The sequence below is a fragment of the Nipponia nippon genome, unplaced genomic scaffold (genome assembly GCF_047370975.1).
Source record: "Nipponia nippon isolate SJK-2023a ecotype South Korea unplaced genomic scaffold, ASM4737097v1 scaffold_22, whole genome shotgun sequence".
NCBI lineage: Eukaryota > Metazoa > Chordata > Aves > Pelecaniformes > Threskiornithidae > Nipponia > Nipponia nippon.
This window is the reverse complement of record NW_028262339.1, coordinates 3,144,652-3,172,254: the sequence shown is the minus strand read 5'-3', so window position 1 is coordinate 3,172,254 and position 27,603 is coordinate 3,144,652. Positions and strand designations below refer to the sequence as shown.

Below are 27,603 nucleotides of genomic sequence, written 5' to 3'. Positions count from 1 at the left end.
TTCTGGATTTCTGTTATAAATCTATATTAAAACCAACACATGGATGCAAATCACAGCTTCAAAATTGATGTCCCTAGGCCAAGGTAGAGTTTTCTCTTGTAACTTTTTTGGTGAAATGAACAAAAGAGGTAGTCATCAGAACTCAAAAAGTCATCTGCTTTGGTTAGACTGTCATTTGGTACTTAACAGCAAAATCATAGAAGCAGGAATGAAATAAATGATCCATGTCTCTGCTTCTGATGAAATTTTGTTGATTAAAATCTAATTTTAATCTTATATTTTGAACTGGGCACACGGTTATGAAACACTGGTTCCAGCGGTCTTGGTGTGACATGGCTAGAGACTTAAAGTTATGTAACAGCAAAATTAAAACTCCAGCTCTTTTCCTTTCAGAGACAGGTCTCAAAATTAAAACTGATTGTTATGAAGTCTTGTCAAATGGAAAAAGATTTTTGTTTATCACTGCCACCACCAAAAAGCTTGCAAATGAACAATGTACTCAGGATCGCTGTACTTAAGGAATTTGTCTCTCCTTTTTCAGAACTTTGAAAATCACTAAGAATGACAGGACTCCCTTCAGCATCCTCTATTCTCAAAGCTCCATCCACACCCCATCTCCCTCAGGAACATTAACCAGAGCTGTACATCTAGAAGAGAGGCTGGGAAGAGGGGAGAGGTCATATACAAAATTTTTGAAATTCCATTATAGTTAAATGGAATAGATCCAACAAATATAATTTTGTAATCCAAAGTGTTTAATTTTGATAATTGCAAATAAATAGTTTCTGTAAGAGCTTTGATATTTTTATTTTTTGCTCTGAAGTGGAATGAAGTAAATGTCAGAGTAATACCACATCAATTCTTGATCAACACATTTTAGAAGTGTTTCAAAAATGGCCCTTCCTCCAAAGAATCATAGTAGTAAGCTTAAACCTCTTGTTGGTTACAGGCAATCTTCTGAACATCCTGGACTGTATAAGACGTGTTGTCTGTAAGAAGGTTATCTATAAAGAATACAAAGCTATTGAAAATTATATCATAAATTGATATGATAATATTTTGTTTTACTCCCTGACATCTTTGTCTATGCAGTTGTGACTACATTCAGCATTGCATCAGTTTAGCTAAGCCAAAAAAAAAAAAATCCATATGCAAGTTAGCCTTGATCTAACACTATGAATTAACATTTCATTTGTCTTTTAATTAATCAATATTTGTAAAAGATAATATGAAAAATGAAATATGTCTTCAATAAATCTTTTTCACAGGGAAAATTAATAGGTAAAGCTATGTCTCTAAGAATGCTGTCATTGCATTAATTCAATTTATTTGAGTTATATTGCTTTCCAGAACCTCTGATCAAACCAGTGAATTTATGAGATATGTTTTTTATAAGACTCCTTTAAACATATAGTATTCTTTTGCTATAATATTAAGCCAAACTAAATTGAATCATTTATCTTTTTAGAGAAAAACTGAATAGGACCATAATAACTGAGGGATGAAAAGGAGTATTAAAAGCACTTTATTTAACTACCTCAGTATTCCTATCTGCATCTTCTGACTCAGATTTGTGCTGCAGCCTTGCAAAGAAATGCAACTTTTAGTTCTATTAAAAATCAAGTCAGTTTAAGGAAAAATAAAAAAATTATATATTTACTGAAATAGCTCACTTCAAACAGTAAATGTAGCTGCAGGCAAAAAAAGTAATAATTAAAAAAAATCCCAAACTCTGTTATAATTTTTAACATGCATCAGAATTATTCCATAACTTAAAGAGCTTTCCAAGTCAAACATCTATTTTGAAGAATTTAAATAGCCTAGAAATTCTCTAGCTTGTTGTACCATTTACATTCCACATCATTGTACACCAGAGCATTATTTGACCCACCCACACAAATACATAAAGACTGATTTAATGAAGTTAGCTGTTGCAGGGCTAGTGTGCCTTCCCAGGCTATTGAGGAGGTATTTCAACTGCATAATTGAATAGATATAATCTCTTCTATGAGTCACAAAACTCATAGCTCACTTCCTGCAAGGGAGTTATTCATGTGTGCATCAGGGCGCATTTAAGCAAAAGCTGCAAAGTCACTGCCCTCATACCAGAAAGAGGACACATCTAAACAAATTGCCACATTCCTGGGATCTAGAAGTTTTCAAAATTCTTAGGCAGAATAAAATAATGCTGTGTATTTTCAATTAACACTAAATAACTAAGCGCAGCTGATTCATCTTCATATATAAATATGTGTTTAATTGATAACTAGATTATACATTTGCATTGCTTTATTATGGTTATTATTCTATTCTTGGAAAATGTTCACTGAAGCAATGTATTTCTTAAAGGCTTGTATTAGCTTTTGTTTTGAGTTCACAAAAGGGTCACCGATTCTCTTCTATAATTTTCAAGAGCTTAAAATTTACTACCAAGACTATCCTGACTCTTCTGTGTATTAGTTTAAACCATGATCTTCTCAGCCTTATTTTTCTAGGAAGAATAATTGTCTTACAGGTCATGATGAACATAAATATAATACGCTGGTGGCCAAGTGCCAGGATTGTAAGACATTTACAATTTGATGCAGAACAGTTTAGTAACAGTAAAATTATTTTTTAGTAAATTAGTAGATTAAGAGTAAAACAGTTAACGGAGTGAAAGCAAAGAAACAAAAAGGTTAATACAGCTCTCTGTGCCTTTGTATTTACTCTAACTTTAACTATGTTTGTTTAATAAAGGAACCATTCTTGAATTATGTGTGAAAGCTAATTTGCTGTCAAGATCCAGCAATGTTAAGCTAGAAGGATCCCTAGAATATGTCATTTGGTTCATTCATACAGGCAAGGTAAGATCAGCCATACCAATATATCTCCCGACATTTACTTGTCTACCATAGCTGTGAAGAGTTGCACAGATAAAGCCTCATTAATCTCCCCAGAGAATCTATACAGAGGTTGGCCCTCTTTCTAGTTACAAAGTTTTTCCTAACACCTGGTCTGAATCTTCATTGCTGCAACAAAATTCTACTATTTCTGTTACAAAGTTGAGACTCCTTGGACGTACAACTCCTCCACCATTTCTTCTTTAGTCAAAAAAATCTTGAATCTTTAAGTCTTCTGTAGGAAATATTTTCTGGATACCTAGGAGTTGTGTCCTACTGAAATGTTTTCAGTTGGTCCAAGTGTTCCTCAGAGCAAGGTAACTGACTCTAGACTAATGCTTTACTCATTTTGCATAGGACAAGGATATATTGCTTATCTCAAATTATTCTTCCTCCTGTTTTCCAGGATGATGTTTGCTTTGTAAGATGTCAGTGCTGCCTCATGTTCAGTTTACAATCCAGAGCCCTCTGAACCCCTCTGAACTACTTCCTGCAGCTGCATAGCTGTTTATCCCTGCCAAGGCCAGGAGTCAACATTTGTCCATGTCAAATGCTAATTTATCTTTTTCAGACTATTTCTCCAATTTTTCCACATCATGTAATTTCAAAACCTTTCAGCTAACACACCGGTAGACCCTTCCTTGCTCTTTGTACACTGTGTTAGCATCTGGCCGTTAACAAAAACACTGAATGGTAGCAGGGTCAGAGCAACCTTTACAGAATCCCATTGGATGTACCTTCCATTTTCATAATGGCATAGAGTTATTCAGAATAACTCTCCAAGTAGGTTCCCAACCAGACTGAAAGCCATGATATAGTGTTTTCATCTAGACCATGCTGCCCAGTGTGTTAAGGCTACTCCACAGTTCACAGGAATATGTTTATGGAAGCTATGCCATAAGTCAAATCTATCTTGCTGTATATTTTTGACCACACTGAAGCTCTTGACCCTGCTTAGTGAATAAATAACATGAAAAAAGACATTATGAGCAAACAGAAAAGAAGGCAAATGGTATGCTTTATTTGTATGTGTTTACCACCCACCAGGGCAATGCTCTTGGCTCAGAATGGACTGTGGCAGACAAAAAAAAAAGAGGCCAGATGTTCACTATGAATTGTTGTTGTATTAAGTTAAGACCAATCTGAAATTTCATCAGCAATAGGACCACTACTGCTGTGACACAAAAAAGAAAAGACGGACCCGCCACTGGCCAAGGCCGAGCCAATCAGTGATGGTGGTAGTACCTCTGGGATAACATATTTAAGAATGGGGGGAAAAAACCTGCGCAACTGCAGCCAGAGAGAGAAGTGAGAATATGTGACAGAAACAACCCTGCAGACACTAAGGTCAGTGAAGAAGGAGGGGGAGGAGGTGCTCCAGGTGCTAGAGCAGAGATTCCCCTGCAGCCCATGGTGAAGACCATGGTGAGGCAGGCTGTCCCCTTCAGCCCATGGAGGTTAACAGGGGAGCAGATATCCACCTGTGTAGTAAAGATAAGGGCTGGCGACCGGAAGATCACGCGCTGTACGGAAAGAGTTAAGGGTCGACCCTCCCTTGTCTCCGCCCCTTATAATATAACACGCCTACTGCTGAGAGTATAAAGGTAAACTACTGCGCAATAAACGAGGAAGCTGAACATCCACACTGTGTGTGCTGACTGTTCCTTCCCCAGCCCGGGTCGGCTGGAGATCCGCCGGTATAACCTTGATATGTAACGAACGCTACATAGTGGTGACCCCGACGTGATCGGCTGCAGGCAGCAGCGATGGAGCTCACGGAACTCGTAAAGGTACTAAAGTTGGTAGCGACGGAGGTGGGCGAGGATGGGGCGATAAGGAAAAGGCCCACGGGCGACTGCATCCAATGGATGCTACGCCGGGGAGTGCTTGGCGCTCCCACAGAAGTTTTGGACACCCTAAACTGGGGGAAAATATGCAACGAGCTGACAGAAGTGATCATAAGCAATGTTGGAGGAGCCAGTGACCGGCTTCGCGCCTGGGGAACAGTAGAAAGGGTGCTCAAGAAGGGATTTGCGGAAAAGCGGTGCTGGCTTGCCGCACGTAGCGCGCTGATGGGGCATGAAGTTTCTGGGAACGAAAAGCCAACGGGTTTAGTCTCGGAGGGGACACAGGCTGGCTGGGAGGGAGCACAGCCAGGGGGGGCTGACCCAGACTGGCCAAAGGGCTATTCCATACCATATGACATCATGCTCAGCATATAAAGCTGGGGGAAGAAGAAGGAAGGGGGGGACGTTTGGAGCGATGGCGTTTGTCTTCCCAAGTAACCGTTACGCATGATGGAGCCCTGCTTTCCTGAGGATGGCTGAACACCTGCTTGCCTATGGGAAGTAGTGAATGAATTCCTTGCTTTGCTTGTGCGCGCGGCTTCTGCTTTACCCATTAAACTGTCTTTATCTCAACCCATGAGTTTTCTCACTTTTACTCTTCCGATTCTCTCCCCCATCCCACCAGGGGGGAGTGAGCAAGCGGCTGTGTGGTGCTTATTTGCTAGCTGGGGTTAAACCACGACAGTTTTTTTTGGTGCCCAACATAGGGTACAAAGGGTTCGAGATAACGACAGATTTAATTGGAATGTGCTAGATCGAGGTTATAGCAGGTATTGCTGTTTAGCTATTAATCGGCAGGTTTCTGTGCTTGCCACGGGGCTTGCTTGCCTTACTGTATATTAGAGTCTAATGCTCGTTAGTGGCTGCTTTTTGCTTTCGCTGCTTGCTGTACTGCTGAACTGCTTATCATCTTACTCCGCTGTGCCTGGGAACGTTTTGATAACAGCAATGGCTATGTGCCTGGGCTGGCAGATGGCCAGGGCATCTCTGCTGTTTTTCTGTACTGCTGTACTGGACAGGCTGGAACTCCAGTGTGAACTCGAGTTGAAGGGGTGGCCTGTGGGGCACAGATGGGGCCGTCGTTACTGGGGACTGAGCCAACGGAGGAAGGGGAGGCGCAGGGAGGCTATGGCGCAGCGGGAACAAAGGAGTCGGGAAAGGTGTTCCCGTTACGAGTGGGGAGTCTAGAGCAGCCGCCCACGGAACTTTCGGCACCTCCTGCACCGGCGGATCCGCCACCTACTCAATACCCCTGGGGCGAGTTGCAACAATGTGTGGAAAGGGAGCTGACTGATAGGTTGCTGGATTGGGCCCCGGGGGTCGATGTGGGATCCCAGCGGTATCGCGAACTACGTGAAGGAAGATGGCGGGAAGGAGAAAAGGAGGGCAAGGCACCATCACCTTCTGAGGACGCCCCGTTGCATCCCAGTGATCGACGGGTACTGGACACACAGAGAGCGGAGCGCAGGAAAGGATCTGAGGATCAAGGAGAACCGGCGTCACGGCTGACGACATCTGGGGGGAGGGTGGTAGGGCTCCCCCGGCACTGCCAGTGATACCTGAGCCACCAGAGGGACCCCCTACCCCTTGGGCAGTGGGAAAGCGAACTGGTATTCCTTCACAGTGGAGGGAGCCTGTACACGATTACCCCATGAGCTCTGATAGCAGTGAGGACCAAGAGGGCGACGAGGGATCCTCGACTGTTGCTTATCCTGTGTGTTCCAAAGGTCCCCTCTGGGAGGCAGGGGTAAACCCTCGAGGGTTGCAGCCCAACCAAATATGGCAGTCTGATGTTACGATTTATGAACCCTTTAATCCACGTAAGTATCTGCATGTCACAGTTGATACCTGCAGTGGAGTTATTTTACCGACTATGCATGCTAAACAAAATGCTCTCGCAGTTATTTTACATCGGCAGGACTGTATGGCGCAACTTGGCATCCCACAAAAAATTAAAACAGATAATGGAGCGGCATATGTCAGCAAGAAGACAAAGGACTTTTGCGCGCGCTGGGATATTCAGTTGAGTCATGGCATTCCCTACAACAGTACGGGCCAAAGCATCGTAGAACGCGCGCACCGCACATTAAAAGGGTTACTCGACCGACTTAGGGAGGGGGAAAAGATAAGCCCAGGAACAGGGGTTCCCCCTCCCCTTGACCCTCCCTTATTTCGGGCACAGCGTCTGTTGACGACGGCACTAATTACCTTAAATCATACCATTCGAGGGAACACCTATAAAACCCAGACTGCAACCCAGGCACATTTCCGGCTCGATGAGAACGAAGGGCCTTACCCTTTGGTTCAAGTACGGGACCTGCAAACCCGTGAATGGAGGGGCCCTTATTCCCTCCGTTGCCTGGGATGTGGGTATGCATGTGTGCAAACCGAGAAAGGGACGCTAGAATGGGTACCCAGTCGAAATATTCGACCGTATAGACATTAATCAATCTATTGAGTCTTATCTTGAGAGGTTACCATTTCCCTATGCGTCCTGATGGTGTGGGGGAGCAATGAGGGAGCCGCGACGAACTACTGGCTGGATTGGGCAAAATCCATGAACGTAATGGATGCGTGTCTGTATATGCCGGCTATTGGACAAGCCTCTAGCTGTCTATTGTTCACCCCCTACTTCACTAGAGATAAGGAGGACAGTTGCTGCCACAAGTCAAACCAGAGCTCCACTATCCCAGGCTTACAAAACTGGAATGTTAATAACGTCATAATAGGCAATGATACATTGAATATTTCTAAGAGCCACACCAACGCGCTTGACCAACTATCTGATGCAATACAAGTAAACTCCCTTAATTTAGGAGCTATAGCTAACATAGGCAACAGGTTTACCAATATTCCCAAACCTTTAATAACCGGGCTCATAATCTTATTACTTATTCTTGTCCTTGCTATGCTACTACCCTGTCTATTACACTTAATTATGCATTCTATGAGTCGTATATTAAGAAGTCTTACCACGTATCGATTATTTTATGCGCAGCTTCCCCAGCGAGATCCAGAGCTACTGGAGCTAAGGGAGGGGGAAATGTAGTAAAGATAAGGGTTGGCGACTGGAAGATCACGCGATGTACGGAAAGAGTTAAGGGTCGACCCTCCCTTGTCTCCGCCCCTTATAACATGACACGCCTACTGCTGAGAGTATAAAGGTAAACTACTGCGGAATAAACGAGGAAGCTGAACACCCACACTGTGTGTGCTGACTGTTCCTTCCCCAGCCCGGGTCGGCTGGAGATCCACCGGTATAACCTTGATATGTAACGAACGCTACACACTTGCAGCCCATGGAGGACCCCACACCGTAGCAGGTGGATGCCCGAAGGAGGCTGTGACCCTGTGGGAAGCCTGCGCTGGAGCAGGCTCCTGGCAGGACCCATGGAGAGAGGAACCCACACTGGAGCAGGTTTGCTGGCGGGACTTGTGACCCCACGGGGGACCCACACTGGAACAGTCTGTTCCTGAAGGACTGCACCCCATGGAAGGGACCCACGTTGGAGCAGTTCATGAAGAACTGCAGCCTGTGGGAAGGACCTATGTTGGAGAAGTTCATGGAAGATTGTGTCCCGTGGGAGAGACCCCACGCTGGAGCAGGGGAAGAGTGTGAGGAGTCCTCCCCCTGAGGAGGAAGGAGCGGCAGAGACAACATGTGATGAACTGACCGCAACCCCCATTCCCTGTCCCCCTGCGCCACTGTCTCCCCCTGTCCTTATCTCGACCCACGAGCCTTTCGTTATATTTTCTCTCCCCTGTCCAGCTGAGGAAGAGGAGTGATAGAGCGGCTTTGGTGGGCACCTGGCATCCAGCCAGGGTCAACCCACCACAATTACTCTGGAGGCTGGAAAGGAGAACAGGCATGTGTCTGCAATCCCTCCTGTGAAGAGACAAGATGTGCTCATGGAAAGCATCTATTACGCCCACATAAAACACAATGTCTCTTCAAAGTTTTATGAATCTTGCTTGGTGATGTGGAACCACAAATAATGAGCAGAAGTAAAAATTGCTCACACTACAGGTAACTCTGGCTTATGTTTTACTATACTGTAATATATGAAAGGATATTTTTAATGTTTGATGATTGTTGTTTAATCCACGGACATTTTTATTAGTATTTGTCATGGTTTAACCCCAGCTGGCAACTAAGCACCACACAGCCGCTCACTCACTCTCCCCACAGTGGGATGGGGGAGAGAATCGGAAGAGTAAAAGTGAGAAAACTCATGGGTTGAGATAAAGACAGTTTAATGGGTAAAGCAAAAGCCGCGCGCACAAGCAAAGGAAAGCAAGGAATTCATTCACTACTTCCCAGTGGCAGGCAGGTGTTCAGCCATCCTCAGGAAAGCAGGGCTCCATCACGCATAACGGTTACTTGGGAAGACAAATACCATAACTCCGAATGTCCCCCCCTTCCTTCTTCTTCCCCCAGTTTATATGCTGAGCATGATGTCATATGGTATGGAATATCCCTTTGGTCAGTTGGAGTCAGCTGTCCCAGCTGTATCCCCTCCCAACTTCTTGTGCACCCCCAGCCTACTAGCTGGTGGGGTGGTGTGGGAAGCAGAAAAGGCCTTGACTCTGTAAGCACTGCTCAGCAGTAACAAAAACATCCCTGTATTATCAACACTGTTTCCAGCACAAATCCAAAACATAGCCCCATACTAGCTATTATGAAGAAAATTAACTGTATCCCAGCCAAACCCAACACAGTATTTTATTACTGACTTTTCAAAATTTTAGCAGCTCTGAAAGGTTTTCCAACCTGTATTATAAGGGCTGCCTATTGTGGATGTAGAGATAAATATAGAGTAGCAACAGCATTGGCCATTTCTTTGCAGAAACACTTATTACATTTACATTTCTCAACAGTCACCAGATTAATTTCTTTCAAGAGGACAAAACAGCTCTGGAATTCCCTCTGAAATGTAAGGAAATGGCACCAAAGAGATGAAAAATCAAAGAAGAGGGCCAACAGAAGAGGCAGGACTAATAAAAGGCATCATTAATTCCTTAATTCTTATAGCAGTAACTCCAGCTCTCATTTGCTACCGATAAAGAATATGGTAAAACATTTGGTGTCTTCAGTTCCTCAACAGTGCATGCCTGCATTTATACAATAACCAAATCGGTATCTCTTTCACGCATCAAATGAAAGGAACAAGAGACAGAAGGGAACATAGGCTCTATAGTATGTATCCTATATTTAAGCATACACCTCCTGTGCCCTCTGCTGACACCCAGGGAACAGGAAAGTCCCATTCCCCAGCCAGTGAGACATGTATGTATAATGATAATCCATCCCATTTCTTCAGTGAGTTTGCCTCTTCCCATTCTTTCTCCTTGATTACCTACTGATTTTTGCAGTAAAGCAGCATTTTTAGCTGCAGAGACTCAATCCCATCAATGGCCAATATAAAACAGTAAAGTGTTTTGGCAGCAGTGGCCAAAGCTTTTGCAAATATATTTGGCTGCTTCCAATTAGAAAGGTAAATGTCTTACTCCACAAGTGATGACAGGAGTTTTTGATTAATCAAAATGTAAAAATTAATATTTCATCCAAAAATATTGGTGCTTTGTGAAGAAGAGGGGAGAAAAACGAATGTCCAAAACCTGATTTACTTTTGCTATCCAATTGCCTCAAGATGGCCAATTTACCACGATCTAAAAGTGGCCTCCCCCTTCCAAATAACCCGTAAAACCTAAGGTGGTCTCAAAGTAATTTAGCAGACAGAAAGAATGAGCTTCAGACCATGGGATTTCTCTGTTAGACAAAATCAAATAAAATCTGTAGTTCATATTGATTTTAAGTTTTCTTAATAGCATTGTCCTCAGATGTGTGCACACATGAGATTTGTGCTGCCCATTCTGATTTGGCAGTGAAGTCCTTCCAGCAATGCAGAATCAGTCTGAGTATCTGACATTAAGATGTCTAGCACCTTCCATAGGCTTCATCAGCATCTATTTGGCACTGGCTGAACTTCAAAATGTAATTTCAGGTTCACATCTCATAGTTGGTGATTCATACAATCCTTTAATTGTTACAAGAAACAGTAAACAAAAGTACAGAGAAGATCAAACAGATGCCAGGCACAGATCTAGTAGGTTTACCTGTCTGGTATCATATAAGCTTGAGTTATTCTTTCAGTCTTTCCTCTGCATTCATTTCTGAGCAATGTAAGAAAGGTACAAGAATTGCATAAATAATGTAGAAATGAGTCAACCTCTTACAAGCTGGGAAAGTTCCACTAGGCCCCATCTCTCACTCCCTACTGGTATTGCCACAACAGGTATCCAAATAGTGATAGCAAGAGGACTGAGAAGCTGGAGAAGGGATTTACTGAGGGGAGAAGGGTCTGAACTTCCTCACTGAGGCAGCTGGAAAATAAGAAGTAATTCCCAACTCAGCTTTTTAGCTGGGGAGGGGTGGAGGTGTCCAGGTGGGGAGTCCAGTTTTTGGCACTGTATAGACAACCTAGGCAGTTTCACTTTATGGAGCTCAGCTATCACAGTGATGATATCCCAAAATATATTTGTACAGATGTTGCTGTATTACTGAACAAAACAGCTGTCTAGAGGCTCATATCCAATTTGTCTAGTCAGTGAAAATGCCACACCTGTGTAAGATATTTGTTTGCAGATGTAGTACCTATGAATTTATAGTGTTCTCTTGTTTAATGAAGATGGATGCTGCTAGCTAACAGAAGTTGCTGGGCAAGCTTTCAACAGTCTAGACTGAGTTCATTTCACTGATGATGGAGCCAGACTACTCTCAGTGATGCCCAGCGACAGGACAAATGGCAATGGGCACGAACTGAATTACAGGAAATTCTATTTAAACAGAAACTTTTTTACTGTGAGAGGAGTGAAACATGGAATGGGTTGCCCAGAGAGGCTGTGAAGTCTCCATCATTGGACATATTCAAAACCCAACTGGAGGGGCCCCTGAGCAACCTGCTCTAGGTGACTCTGATTTAAGTAGGAGGTTGGACCAGATGATCTCCAGAACTGCCTTCCAGCTACATCCATCCTGTGATTCTGTGATGGCCATGATCTATTCTTGTGCTTTTACAAATCCTATGCACTCTTCATTCTCTGGCAATAACAATTTATACAGAAAATGGCTTTAAACAGAATCTGTCTTTTGAGAGACTGTATATATTTCAGAAACTAAAATATTATCCAGTGAATCTTCAACAGCCAAAAAGTTCAGCATGAAGATTATATAAAACATAACTTGTGCTAAAGAACAGACATGTTCATGGTTACATTAAACTGATGAAATAGTAACATTAGTTACTCAGCTAGGACAAACTCAAATGGTTCCTTTTGGTTTTAATAGGATTTAGGCTAGACGCAACAGAGCAAGTCTTCACAAGTAGGTGGCAATTAGCTCCGTTGATACCCATGGAAGTTGGAACTTATGGGAGCTGTTTTTCTCTCATTTTAGGACCATATTCAAGAGTGTTTTAGTGTTTAAAAGAAAGGTATGCACCATCTTAGCAGAAAAAAATATTTTTTTTTCTTCCAGTCACCTGATACTGTCCTATCAGACATTCCCACCACCATCAGTGATAACCATCAAATCTCCAATTCATTTAAAGCCCCTTCCAGCTTTTTGTGACTCTGAAATTTCTCTTAAATATAGGACAAAAAGACATCAGAGGTGTAAAACTGATCCAACTGTGAAGCTAGAGATTACAACTATAAACTAGTCATCCAAATTTTATCATAACTAAGATCTTGCATTATATAAATTTTGTAAATTAATAATTAACCTACACACAGTGATTCTCAGCTAGTGTCAGAATAATTTCTGTGGAGTGAATGGTACTATGATACCATATATCACTTCTAGTCAAGAAATATAATATACATTTGGCCCCAGATAGTGCTAGACTAAATGTTCATCAGTTAATTTGTAGCTGGCTAGTTTAGCTGTAGAACCAAGTTAAATTTATGCAGTCTCCTAAATATTCCCATACATTAATATTTTTTAAATTTGCTACAAGGCAGAGTCTTGAATGTGTGCAAAAACATATTTCATACTTTATAAAATAACACAATGTGTGTAAATGCTGGCACATAAATGAGTGAAGAAGGAAAACACAGTAAGTATATGCTCAGTGGCAATGGGAAGATAAGCAAAGATAAATAATAGGACATGGTGTGCTTAATTCTCACTTGAGGAGTGATAATAACTGAACTAGCTCAATATTCAGTATATGGTGATTGCTGAGAGGCTCTGAAAATTAGGAGCATAAGTGTAAAAGTATCGCCTGTAAATCAATATTAAAAATGACAGAAAATTGGTAAAATGCATTAATGTGGCAAAGAGACAGCCTGCAGGGCAATTCATGTAATCTTTTTCAAATTTTAGCTATTGTTTATGAATGTTCAGTGCCTCCGAATGATCAGAAGTTTTGGACTGTCCATTTCGAACTATTTTAATCTTTGATGAATATTGCAAAATCATGTCTGGCCTCTAGTTTCTTTAAAGAGCCACAATTTTCTTCTTTTTCATTACTGTTTTTCCAGGAAAACCTATGCTCAAATGCATATGTCATGAAAAATCACCTCAACAACAGAAAATGTCAGCAATGTTCAGTGGTTGCATCAGCTTTTGATGAGCTCTGTGTGTGTGCACATCTACATAAATGTATATACACACGTATATGCACACACATATTTAGATATATATGCAAAGACTAACAACCCAGATTTAAATTCAGTAGTGGCTTCTGATTCAAATAGACTTTCAAGCTGTTTCCAGTGTTTGTGAAATTAACTACTTAGTACTATTCCCTCTACATTTCATCTTCTTTTTAGGATGATTATTATCCCAAATCCAAAGATACACATTCCATATACATCATTGCAATATCCAGTTGCCTTATAAGTCCCATATTCTATACTATACTTATGTGCACATTATATTCTATATCCTATTCCATCCACAGGGGTTTTTTTGCACACAAAAAGTTGCTGGTTTTACTTTTTTGATTCAAACAATGTTCTGGGACATAATTTTATCCAGTTTAAATTATACAGTGCTAGTAAATAAGTATGGGGTATTATGTACTAAATTATACTAGAAGTGTACATACATATTTTGCTTTAGAATTTTGTTAGTTGTTAATGAAAATTACAAGGAAAATGAAGATAAGTATTAACATGAGCCTGTTGAACAGAACTCATCATGTTCCCAGCATTTTGCTCAGGCAACAGGGAATTCTATTTCTGGTTCAACACTAAATAGAGAGTGCGAACAAAGAATATACTCTAGCAAATACAGAGGCAATATCTGCATTCATGACTCTCTTCATGGAAATTGGATACTTCCTACTTTTGTCATCTTTAATGGCATTTTGATGCTTCAGGAAAAAAAAATTCATACCACCATGTGCATATAAAGGATGAGAACTGAAAATACAGTGATGCATTAAGAGGAGAAAAATGGAATGTTTTAGCAAAAGATGCTGTCTTAATAGATCTTGAATATCAGTATAATTTTAAAAAATCTAAGGATAATCCGAGTAAGCCAGCATGGATTCACCAAGGGCAAATCGTGCCTGACCAATCTGGTGGCCTTCTATGATGGAGTCACTGCAAGAGTTGACAAGGGAAGACCGATTGATGTCATCTACCTAGACTTCTGTAAAGCCTTTGATGCAGTCCCACACAACATCCTTATTTCTAAATTAGAGAGAGATGGATTTGAAGGGTGGACTATTCGATGGATAAAAAATTGGCTGGATGGACGCATCCAGAAAGTTGCGGTCAATGGCTCTATGTCCAGGTGGAGACCGGTGATGAGTGGTGTCCCTCAGGGCTCTGTCTTAGGACCAGTGCTTTTCAATATCTTTATCAATGACATAGACAGTGGGATCGAGTGCACCCTCAGCAAGTTTGCAGATGACATGAAGCTGAGTGGTGCAGTTGACACACCTGAAGGATGGGATGCCATCCAGGGGCACCTGGACAAGCTGGAGAAGTGGGCCCATATGAACCGAATGAGGTTCAACAAGGCCAAGTGTAAGGTCCTGCACCTGGGTCGAGGCAATCCCAGACATGAGTACAGACTGGGAGAAGAACTCATTGAGAGCAGCCACGCAGAGAAGGACTTGGGGGTCCTGGTGGACGAAAAGCTGGATATGAGCCAGCAATGTGCACTAGCAGCCCAGAAAGCCAACCATATCCTGGGCTGCATCAGAAGAGGCGTGGCCAGCAGGTCGAGGGAGGTGATTCTGCCCCTCTACTCTGCTCTCCTGAGACCCCACCTGGAGTACTGCATCCAGCTCTGGAGTCCTCAGTACAAGAAAGACATGGACCTGTTGGAGCAGGTCCAGAGGAGGGCCACAAAAATGGTCAGAGGGCTGGAACACCTCTGCTATGAGGACAGGCTGAGGGAGTTGGGGTTGTTCAGCCTGGAGAAGAGAAGGTTCTGGGGAGACCTTATAGTGGCCTTCCAATACTTAAAGGGGGCTTATATAAAAGAGGGGGAGAGACTCTTTATAAGGGCAGATAGCGATAGGACAAGGGGGAATGGTTTCAAACTGAAAGAGGGGAGATTTAGATTTGATGTTTGTTAGGAAAAAATTCTTTACTCAAAGGGCGGTGAGGCACTGGAACAGGTTGCCCAGAGAGATTGTGGACGCCCTGTCCCTGGCAGTGTTCAAGGCCAGGTTGGACGGGGCCCTGAGCAACCTGGTCTAGTGGGTGGCATCCCTGCCCATGGCAGGGGGGATGGAGTTAGATGATCTTTAAGGTCCCTTCCAGCCCAAGCCATTCTATGATTCTATGATAATCTTATTTCTAAAATTATTGCTGCTGTACTATTAAAAGAATGTCCTCTTATTAATCTATTTACCTCTAATCTTGGTTTGTTTTCCTAATCAATACGGTTTGTTACTAGAAGATAACGAACTAACTGACATACAGCCTCAATGTTATTGTAAAATGAATAATAATGTTTTTAATAGTTTCTTCGTTCAAATAAAATATATATAGATATATAACATATACTTTAGAGATTAGTTTTTTCCTCAAGAGGATGAATTGAGATTTTGCACATTTTCTCTGAATTGGGGAACACTTAAAATTTCAACAACAGCAACAGAAAACCATGCCTAATGATCAGTTTGGGTTATCACAGGGTTTTGCTCTAATTTTGAACTTTTACATGTTATTTACTACAGTTTACTAACACAATTATTTCAAACTGTTTTTTTCTTCAAAATATTAAAAAAGGAAGAATCACCAATTTTGAAACTTTTTCCCCCAGTACATTTTGGAAAGATGAAACAAACTGAAATCAGTCTTTTCTCACAAGCAGATTAGATTTTGATTAATTTGTACTTTCCAATTACAAAAAAAGGTGTTAAAATAATCTCAGCCAGTACTTTGATATTCTCTCCCAGTCCCCCTCAACCTTAATAACAGCAACCTTTCTTCTTAGCCCAATAGATCCTTTAACGTATAAAACCAAATAGGAATATTCTGGAACAGTTATTAGCTAGTCTAAAATAGAGTTCCAATGACTTCACACTAAACCAGCTCTGCCCTTCATACTTTATGTGAACAGTCACAATGACTCGTGCTGCAATTGAGTAAGTTCCTTGCAATATTTTTTATTTGTTTCTCTTTAACAAAGACTGAAGGTTTTGTTTGTTATTCTTGGCCTTTAAAGCCTAGGTAAATCCCAGAATTTGTGCTGAATTAAAAAGTTTCAGTGTTATCTGGAAACCTCAATGGTTAAATTCTAAATAAAGTAGACAGAAGTCCAAAAATAATCTTTCATTTGCTAGGAAGCTGAGCTGTAAAACTTAACCTCATTAGTTTTTTCTCTCACAGTTTTCATTCAAAAATAATAATCTCAGAAGTGAGTGTAGTAGTCAGTAAGGATGTAACAGTACAGATTTCCACATCAAAGTGCTACCAGCTAGGATACTTTATCTAAAGTGTATTTTATAGTGCAAGATATGCAATCTCTTTGAAGTCACATTCTGCTACTCTTTCTACTAGCTAAAGTCTTATTGCAGAAATAGTCTTTCTGAGATTAATTTAGCAACATAGGTATGTGTGCCATATTTTTATAGATGAAGGCTACCATGGCCTCTTGGTTCAGTCAAGTTGCTCAAACTAATTGGTTTACAGATACTTGCTTGTAAACTGACTGGAAAAAAAAAAAGTGGAATAAAATGCAGAGGAAAAAAAAAGTCTTTCAGATTAAAAGACTGACTCAAGAGAGATGGGTTTATACTGTTCATGGGAAAACTGAGGATGAATGTTAGATGCAAATAGGTTCAAAATAAGTGGTAAGTGAAGAAATCCTGTTTTGAAGATAGATTTTTGAATGATAAGACACATTTCTTAAATACAGAGTATGGTAGAGAGGAACTAGATGCAAAGAGGCCATGTTTTCCAACCCCATGGTTTCATCAGACTTAAACCCAGCAATGAAGAAAAAATGGCAAAATTTGATATACCTCTGCCTAGTCTACTATAACCTCTGGCCTAACTAAATATACAATTGTATGTTCACCACACACCATGTGTCAAGGTCCTGTGCTGGAATTGGACTAAATTTGCTTACAGGGAGGGTTTTCTGGTATGGTGTGTTCAGTTATCAGAACATTTCAGATAATGAGTCACTGGAGACCTGAGAAGCAGCAACATCAGCAAAATCTTTGACCATGCTACTGCTGGGAAGGATGCATTAATGACACTGATAATGTTGAACAACTGACATTGTAAAGATTAGTTTACAGCAAAAAATACTCTGGAGAAAATAGGTTAGATAGAGGTTGATCATATCCAGGCCATTTAGCCACCCTCATCCTTAAACTATGTTGGCTGCCTTTGGGCAGTGGGTGAAAAATACACATTTCAGGGGTTTTGCATGTTTTTCCCTTTGATAACTTCGGAGAAACATTTGATTTTTTTCAATGCAGTAATGAATTCTGCTGCAGAAAATATACTGCAGTGATTGATAAAAACAAACCATTTGAAAAACTGTCAGAAATGCATATACAAAATGACAGCTACCTCCTTTAGTGTTCTTAGAATAAGGGACTTTAAAATTAAAACCAACTATAATTAACTTTTAAAAATGTTGGGATGCAGAGCAGAATCCACAGGCAATCATTCCCAAGATGTTCAAGGCTTGGATTTGATTCTCCATTCTGTCTAATTTGAAGCAAAATCTCTGATGGAAACCTCCTCCTTACCAGTCTGCTGGCAATAATGGGTGGCTGACCTTTAACTCGAGATGAGTTGCTACTGTGAGTTACCTATCCCATTTACATAGGAATTTAACAAAAACATAAGAGGAGTAAGGAGTGTGACATGACAATTCCACCCTAAGATGATGCAATTCCCCAAGAGTATGTCAGTGAAAAAGTTGTGTCATTTGGAACCCTTATTCTTTCCTTGCTTCCTTCTTGTTACAAGTGCAGACAAGGAGAAAACAAACAATTAAAGGAAGAGACATTTACTTCATGTGCCCTCATCTCCTGCAGTGATAAGTGAGGGAAGGTCTGGTTCCTACTCTGTGAGCCAAGATGAGGGACTAAGGAAAAGGGCGAAACATAACCCTCATGTTGCCGTAGAAAACCCCATGCCATGGCATACAGTATTTAAAAAGATATCCCACTCTGTTTCTCTGAATATCACTCCAAGAATTCTAAAAATTAAACAAAAACTGGTAGATGTTTTACAGGTTTTTAGACCCTCTACTTAATTCTAGAGTAGCTTACTGTGAAAGTAGAAGATGAAAGTGGTGGAAAGCTGTAGGAATTCTCCTCCAGTGGCAGAATGGGCTTGAATTCTTAGACATTACCTCAAAAGACTTGTATGCCTTACAAAATCAGGACAAAGCAGCATAGTATCTCCCTCCTATGCAGACATTGGATTCAGGCTCCTCTTTAGTTTCTGTAACACAAAATTACCCAAGTCTACTGTTAAAGACTGCTCTTAGGACACTGAGGAAAAATTTGGGTTTGTTCCTTAATACTGCATTCGTGAAAGTAACTCAGCTAAAAGAGCAATTGCATGTAAGGCATTTATCCTAGGTTTTAATGTCTTATTCTAACCTGCTTTTCTTTGACACAAGTGTAGAGATTTATAAGCCAGAAAATGTTATTCCATACACAAATAACCTCACCTACACAAAGGTATATCCCAAAGCTTTGCTATCAGGAGGATAAATCTCACAATGTCTCTCAGAGCTCTGTTTGTTTCCTAGCATATCAAAGATACAAGGCCTCCAACCTTACAAAGATTTGGTTGTATCAGGTGCAAATCTTGAAAACAATTGCACTTCTGTTAAAACTTCACAAGCTGTTTAATTTCACTGACATTATTTCAGATTTGCACTAGTTCTGTTCAGAGCAGAATCTGGCCCAGAGTCTAACAAACAGACATGACGATGATACAGTGAGATATGCCCTAGCACACTAAGAACTAAAAACACATTTGAGAGATTTACTTTGGGGTTTGAATGAGCAGGAGCCAATTTAATGTCCATGACTGAAACCAGGAAAGCTTTGAACCTAAACCCTAAGTTACTCAAGTAATTAAATGTGGTGGGTTAACCTTGGCTGGAAGACAGGTGCCCACCAAGCTGCTCTATCACTCCCCCTCCTCAACTGGACAGGGGGAGAGAAAATACAACAAAAGACTCGTGGGTCAAGATAAGGACAGGGAGAGATCACTTGCCAATTACTGTCACGGGTGAAACACTCGACTCAGTGAAATTAATTTAATTTATTACCAATCAAAAGTCACAGTAGGGTAATGAGAAATAAGAACAAATCTTAAAAACACCTTCCCCCCACGCCTGCCTTCTTCCTGGGCTCAACTTCACTCCCGATTTTCTCTACCTCCTCCCCCCAAGCAGCACAGGGGGACAGGGAATGGGGGTTGCAGTCAGTTCATCACACGTTGTCTTTACTGCTCCTTCCTCCTCACACTCTTCCCCTGCTCCAGCATGGGGTCTCTCCCACGGGAGACAGTCCTTCATGAATTTCTCCAATGTGGGTCCTTTCCATGGGGTGCAGTTCTTCAGGAACAGATTGCTACAGCATGGGTCACCCACAGGATCACAGGTCCTGCCAGAAAACTGCTCCAGCGTGGGCTCCTCTCCACAGGGTCACAGCCTCCTTCAGGCACATCTACCTGCTCCAGCGTGGGCTCCTCTCCACAGGGTCACAGCCTCCTTCAGGCACATCTACCTGCTCCAGCGTGGGGTCCTCCACGGGCTCCAAGTGGATATCTGCTCCACCATGGACCTCCATGGACTGCAGGGGGACAAACTGTGTCACCACGGTCTTCACCACAGGCTGCAGGGGAATCTCTGCTCCAGCGCCTGGAGCACCTCCTCCCCGTCCTTCTCCACTGACCTTGGTGTCTGCAGAGTTGTTTCTCTCACATATTCTCATTCCTCTCTCTCAGCTGCTGTCACACAGTAGTTTTTCCCCCCGTTCTTAAATATGTTATCACAGAGGCATTACCACCATTGCTGATTAGCTCAGCTTTGGCCAGCGGCGGGTCTGTCTTGGAGCCGGCTGGCATTGGCTTTATCAGACATGGGGGCAGTTTCTGGCATCTTCTCACAGAAACTACCCCCGTTGCGCCCCCCCCCCGCCTTGCCATGCAAACCCAATACATTCAAACTTGTAAATCACACACACATACAAAAAATGGTTTGCTCCAAGCTCAGCAAAACAGAATGGTTATGTCTGGCAAAGCTCTTGTACAGACCCATATACTTATAATTGCTAGGGGAAAGCACACTGGAAATGATTTAGAGGTTTCATCTGAACAAGTGCAAAAGCATTCTCTGAGGTTACTGATGGCAGGAATTGCAGGGAGGAAAATGAAGAGAAAAATAGACAGGTACTCATTTCATATCATCAATGCCTTGCATTTTTGAATTCTGCTGAACAGCTATCAATGCCATCTCACAAGAAAGCACCTTTTCCCCACAACAGACTCTGCATTTGCAAATACTGCAATAGTGTCAAGGTCTGTGATTTCTGCTGATATGTTTCCAGATTGCTTTCATGTTTAATCTTGAATAGAAAAGTGTGGGATTCAGCTTTCCTACAAATTATTTTAGAGCATTAATTAGACTCAGGATGCATCTCTACAAGTGGCTGAGTCTATCATGTGGCTCGCTGTCACCAAAAGGGGAGAAGTGTTGCTTCCCTCCCATCCCATCCCATCCCATCCCATCCCATCCCATCCCTTCCTGTTTGTTCTTCACACTCCCACTCCTCATCCCCATTCCAGATTATTTCCTCCCTTGAGCCAGCTCAGGCACTGACTGAACCCTTCTGCAGGCTGATTCAACTCACTGTCTCAGCAGAAGACTACCCTGGGTTTTTTTCTAGATTATTTTTCTGCTGTATTTGTGAAGTGGAGCAGCCACAGAAGGGACCAGTGAGCACCACAGCAGTCATGAGTGGCAGGACCACATGGCAGAGATGGACAGGGAATGGACTGGACTAGACTAGACTAGACTAGACTATTTCAACTGGAAGGGACCTACAACAATCATCTAGTCCAACTGCCTGACCACTTCAGGGCTGACCAAAAGTTAAAGCATGTTGTTAACGGCATTGTCCAAATGCCTCTTAAACACTGACAGGCTTGGGGCATCGACCACCTCTCTAGGAAGCCTGTTCCAGTGTTTGACCAGACTCTCGGTAAAGAAATGCTTCCTAATGTCAAGTCTGAATCTCCCCTGATGCAGCTTTGAACCATTCCTGCACGTCCTATCACTGGATACCAGGGAGAAGAGATCAGCACCTCCCTCTCCACTTCCCCTCCTCAGGAAGCTGTAGAGAGAAATGAGGTCACCCCTCAGCCTCCTTTTCTCCAAACTGGACAAGCCCAGAGTCCTTAGCTGCTCCTCATAGGACATGCTTTCCAGCCCTTTCCCCTTGAGACAAGAAGATATAACCAGCTGCTCAAAGTGACAGTGACCTGTTAGATTGGCTTTCCATATCTTGGCATGGTAACTTGACTTTGAAATTTGTTTGAAAATCACATGTTGGAAATCACCCTCTTTTCTGACTGTCTGGCCTGGTTACCTGTGTTCATCCCTCTCATCCTGGTTTGCCTGTCCTTTCATTTCCTTGCCTCTCTCCTTCAGCATCTCAGCCCCAACATTCCTTCTTGTTCCCCTTGCCATGTCCCTCTTTCATCCTCCACTGCTACCACCCACTCTCACCTCCCTCCACCCTGGCATGGGTGCAGCCAGTGCAACAGGAAGGTACAGTTCCTCACACTTGCACAGGAACACAGCAAAAGAATCATTCCCCCTAAATTTTGTAAATCCACTTAAAAAAAAAAAAAAGAAAAAATCCCAACAATCAGTACCCATTTCTATCTGCTGCATATGAGTAAATACATCCTCTGTAATGCATAGATGTCTCAAACCAAACTTCCTTACTGACAAGTTGCATGACATTAGAGATCACAGCTGGATGTTAAATACTAATCATTCAAGTTTCAAACTACTCTGACCTTTCTCTCACCCAGCATTTTAAGATCTGTGTCTCATTTGGTCCAATTCCTAACAATGTTTTTTTCAGAAGACACTTCAAAAGATTTTGAAAGAATTAGGGCTGCCCATATGCTGTAACCACCAACCAGACACTAATCCAATCAAAGCACAAATCCCTGACATGTCCCACACAGCGGAAAACATCGATGAATGCTTATGAGTGTGAAGCAGTTCTTGATGAAATCAACACAGCTCAGCCTTCAGCGCATACCCAGCACAACAGCTGAGGAATTTCAATTGCTGCCCTGCAACCGCTCCTTTCAATAGGAAGGTTTTCAGCAGCACTGGAGACATAAGGCTCTCCCTTTCCTGCACAGGGGAACAACAGGGCATAGGAACCAGCACTGCTTGAGCTACCCAGCAAAGAAAAACAGCCTGCAGGGAATTATTACACACAGTTAATAATTAATAATTATTACACACAGAAAGACATCTACACCCCATGCCTACATTGTCAGATGTGCGGCGACCCTAAGTGGCATGGGAGAATTAGCACAGGGAGGGGAGTGAGCAATATGGAGAGGAGAAGCCAGTGACCAAGCTGGGAGTTAATTTGAGGTTCCCCTGTTTCTGGGACAGTTTCCCCAGGCAGCCAAATGCTGCATTTTTTTCTGGAGATAGACTGTGGGATGCTGATCCAGCACACAGATGCTTGAGACCTAAAAATCAGATCTAGTCAGATTAGATATTTCTCCCATTTCCTTGGAAAGGGGAAAAAGCAGCTGGTTGTATTATTCAAGTCAGCGTTCCAACAGTACAAATAGCTAATCAGACTTTCTGGTTTTCACATTTGACAACCTAGGTTGTGTACAGTATTTCCTACTTTCTGAAGTGTCAGAGGGCCTCAGATTGCATTTTCTGAAACTGGATCATGATTTATGAAACTTGTAGATAGACTATTGGAGGTTCTGATTAAATATTGATTCTTGCATTCAACAAATTGGTTGTAAATAGCAAATGCCTGTCATAGAACACACAGATCTCCCTATCATAGATATACATATGTTTTATTTTGCAGCTAGTGTATTTGGCTGTATTAAAACTGTATAAAGAGGGATCAACTCATATGTTATAATTATTGCCCAGAAGTATGTAAATACATTCTGCTAGTTATACAGTAATCATTTGGAGAACAAACTGGTGGATAGTTCAGTGGATTCAGCTATCATCACAAAAAGATAGTCAGCTGCAAATGCTGTGCTAGTCAAACATGAATTAGCACATAAAAAGAGCAGTTATCTCTGTGAAACCATTCCAGGTACTAAGATGTTGATGGCAGGCTCTGGAAATAACTGCTCCAACAAGAAACAGCTCTGAGAATCTAATTGACTCTTATCCCCAGAAGAAAGTGAATCTTTATTCAGTGTACAGGGACTTGGCTGAGACCATGAGAAAATAATTTTGGTTGCTTTCCCAATATTTTTTTTATGAAAAATGAGCTTCTAGTATCCAGTAGTTTCGTATTATACTACTTGCAGTCAAGACTGACTGTATGGAGACTTACACCTAAAGTAGGATTACATGCTGCTTTCCAGAAATACTATATTATGTGTTCTGCCAACTGGTAGCTCTTACTCCACAAGTACAGAATGACTTTCTAGAAACTGAAGTTTAAATTTATTCCTTTATATGCATTTATACATACATTTATACACACTTTAAAATAGTTTCTTTTAATGTTTTAGTAATGGAGACTACTAACACTCAGTAGAAATAAATCACCAATTTCAGAGATCTGAAGACTGAGTCATACTTAAATGCAGTAAAATGTAAAACAGAGACTATTTCTCTAGCTTAAGTCATTCTCTTTTTTATTTACAGCTATTTTCATTTTTGCTAACCTGGATCAATAGGCTATATTTGAAGTGTCCACTTCCCTCTCACACTGCTAGAACTCTACTCTGAGCCCCTTGGACCAGCACAGTGAGCAGAATTTTTCCTTGAAACTGTGCTTAAAGGGTATTAAACCTAATGCTTTTTTCTTGGCTTATCACAAGCTTCTTTTAAATCATAAAATTTCCTGCTGCCACCATAGGATTTTCTCAGTTTCCAATTACTCAGCTCCCACTTAACAAGTTGTCAAGCCACTACTCAAGCAGTAAAAGACACGTCTCTGTAGAACTGTAAATTATTTATTGTTATCAGGTAGCTGAAAATTAGCATAACCAGTCCTATGAAAAAGAAAAATAAGAATTGACACTTTAATTAGTTGGAGAGAGTGGCAACACTAAATAGAGAGTTTCAAGTTATTATGAAAACAAAAGTATAATTGAGGAGATGTTATTCCAGATCTTTCTTGCTTCTTTTGAGAAGTCACAAGTATCTGCTCGCTATCTGCCTTCCCTGTCCCTGACTGTTAACTGCACAATCACTAGCTTTTTGTATCCAGTCTGTTCTGATAGGAAGTGTGATATTTCAGCTTCTGTGCATTGATACCATCCTCGAGGACATGGACTCCCCATATGGGGAAGAGATGAGGAAGATGGGCACACAGGCTTCTAGCATGGGAGTACAGAATCACCTCCACATGACTGCAGGCTCTTTCCCTTTGTATGAAAGAAGAAGACATGCCATCAAGCCTGCCTTCACAGTGGTCTGCTGACCTTCTTCAGAGACCTTCTCCCAGACCTATTAGTGGGATCCAGTGGGTTTTCGCCTTTTAAGCGGGCATGCCCCATTCACTCCTGCATAACATTTCAGTCTATTTTTTCCAAAAAAAACCTGTAGATGTCACTCTGGACTTCTAAACGAGCATGACAGTGTGTACTGTTTATATGATGTTCTTTTTAAAGCAAAGAAAGGCAAGTTCAGTTCCCTCCTCAGCCTAACAAATCCACATCTCCTAAAATGAATCCTTAACTACAAACTTCAAGACTCTTATTTAGTTTGGGCCACTGAACAGCAACAAATGTAACCTTTATGGAAGTAGAGTGAGCACAAAGCAGTACACAAGGTACAAGGGCTCAGACAGCCCCAAAAGTTATGTCCAGTTATTGTAATCCAATGACTAAAACACATAAACAGTATGGAAGAAAACACTGGTCTCTGATGAATGACTAGTTACTATCCAGGCTTTCTCTTCTCTTCTCTTCTCTTCTCTTCTCTTCTCTTCTCTTCTCTTCTCTTCTCTTCTCTTCTCTTCTCTTCTCTTCTCTTCTCTTCTCTTCTCTTCTCTTCTCTTCTCTTCTCTTCTCTTCTCTTCTCTTCTCTTCTCTTTTCTCTTCCCTTCCCTTCCCTTCCCTTCCCTTCCCTTCCCTTCCCTTCCCTTCCCTTCCCTTCCCTTCCCTTCTCTTCATGCTGGCAACAATTCAGGCAAATTTGGCAAATGTTAAAAATCAATTATGACTACAAACTTGGCCATCCCATTTTCTGGAGACAGACCAACTCACCTCCCACCTGGTGGTTAGGGCTCATGCCCATGCGTTGTTTAGTTGAGAAATGAGGGATGTAGGGGGAAAGGGCTAGAAGTAGCAGAAGAGGGAGGAACAGTAGTCTCTGCTGACTCTCTTGCTTTAACACTTGGCCCTACTTCAAAGCACTCTTTCATTCCTTGCTTTACATTGCCTTGGCTTCAAAAAAGGAAATGGAGAGTGATTTCCAATCAGAAAAGCTGACAGCATGGTGGGCAGGGTACTTCTGGACAAAGCAGAAGATACATCTATGAAGAAATTGAAGAGGCTTCCCACTTCCTGCTAAAGGAATTGAATAGGGGAGTTCTATAATAGGCAGACTGCAGCACATACCTTTCCCAAAAGAAAAAGACCAGAGTTAAAATTAGTGACGGTCCTGATCCTGCCAATATTTAGTAGTCTTCCTCAAGAATACTCACAGCATCAGGCCTCTCAGGGGAATGCAAGCACAGCTACCTTACAGCACACTGGTCTTTAGTAGAGTTCAGCAGAAAGACAGAAAAGAAAAAAATGATAGTTAACTCACTCAATTCAGTTGTAAAAGCCGAGGACAGTCACTATTAGGAATGACTGCATTCTGTAGAGCATATAAGGTTTAATAGTACTTTGGAGTTCATTTAAAGGCCATCAGTGGCTGATCATTTCCCTTCTGAGTTACCAGGCATTCCTCAAAAAGTGGAAAAGAGTGATAGTGTATCTAGCCATTATTATAAGTGTTGAACACAACAGAGCTCTTTCTTACTTCAGTTACTTCCCTAGTCACATCCTTCTTTCACATATAAGACACTCAGATATTTTTAACAAATTGGGAACTTTTAAAATTTTTTTTTAAGTAAAGCTCACACACATTTTGTCAAGCTTTCCCAGGCTAGATGTTCAGTTTTATCTTGTTTGGCTTAAAAGAACTCAAGCCCCATTTACAACCTTCAAGGGCGAAAGTGGATAAAAGTGCCAAATTAATTAACAGTTTTCACCCAGCAGATATTAAGGGTATGGAAGGACACTGGAAATTACGGACTATAACCTCAACTTCTGTAGTTCAGTTTAAAAAAGTGCTGTCAGCTCTTTATTCTGACAAAATTCATCTGTGAAAGACCTAGACTGACAGTAGCAAATAACAATTTAAATGGAACTGCTTGGTAATATTTATAGCTGATTTAGAATGAACTGTAATGGATCATCATAAAGAAATCTCTGGTTTGCGTACTGTCTGACAAATGCTCCCACAATTGTAATCGTATTAGAGAAGGTTTTCATTCATTTCAACAGAAAACCATGTTTTATGCTGGAAATGGCATATCTGGCAGCATCATTCCATGATTTTGATACCGCTTTTATTTGAATAAAGATGACCCATCTCTGTTGTGAATTAACAATGCCCAGATATGATACATCTAAAGAACCAGCTGAAAATTTATCTGTAGCATTTTAGAAATGTATATATAAAATTATAAATACATAGAATTTAAAATTATAAATACATAGAATTATGTACAACTTTAAAAAGATAATTCATTTGTTTTCAAAATAATGAGCAACTTCTTAGGAACACTCTTCCTGGAAGGTGCTGGAGTGTGCTGGGAAATGAGAGTCACGGCATCGTTGGTGTGGATCATGAAACACTGAACCAAGGTAAGCAGTTCAGCATTTTGTCATCTCTCTCCAGCACCTTCTGCCACTTTCCATAGATTTCAGATTACCCCACTTAGAATGAAATTGCCTTATAATATTCACTTTTTACTCTGGTTGAAGTGGGTGTCTTTAAGTCACTATCCTCCTCCATATCAGTTCTGTAGCACACCAATTTAAAACCAGACCTACCATGGTTGTCACTGGATTACCCAGCTTTCTCTGGAACAGGGTTTAAGTACATCTCTTGACGGACC

General features: G+C 41.4%; 1 long non-coding RNA gene across 2 annotated transcripts in view; it reads left to right on the top strand.

The window, feature by feature from the left end:
* The first annotated feature begins 4,502 nt into the window (after window positions 1-4,502).
* Window positions 4,503-27,603, top strand: part of LOC148055432 (uncharacterized) — a 37,157-nt gene continuing 14,056 nt past the window's right edge. The window contains exons 1-2 of one of the 2 annotated variants that reach the window (XR_015705356.1): window positions 4,503-4,672; window positions 27,282-27,349. This is a non-coding gene — a long non-coding RNA (uncharacterized LOC148055432). Of the gene's footprint in view, window positions 4,673-27,252; window positions 27,350-27,603 lie in introns of both variants that reach the window. The other variant, XR_015705355.1, reaches the window with a different exon arrangement.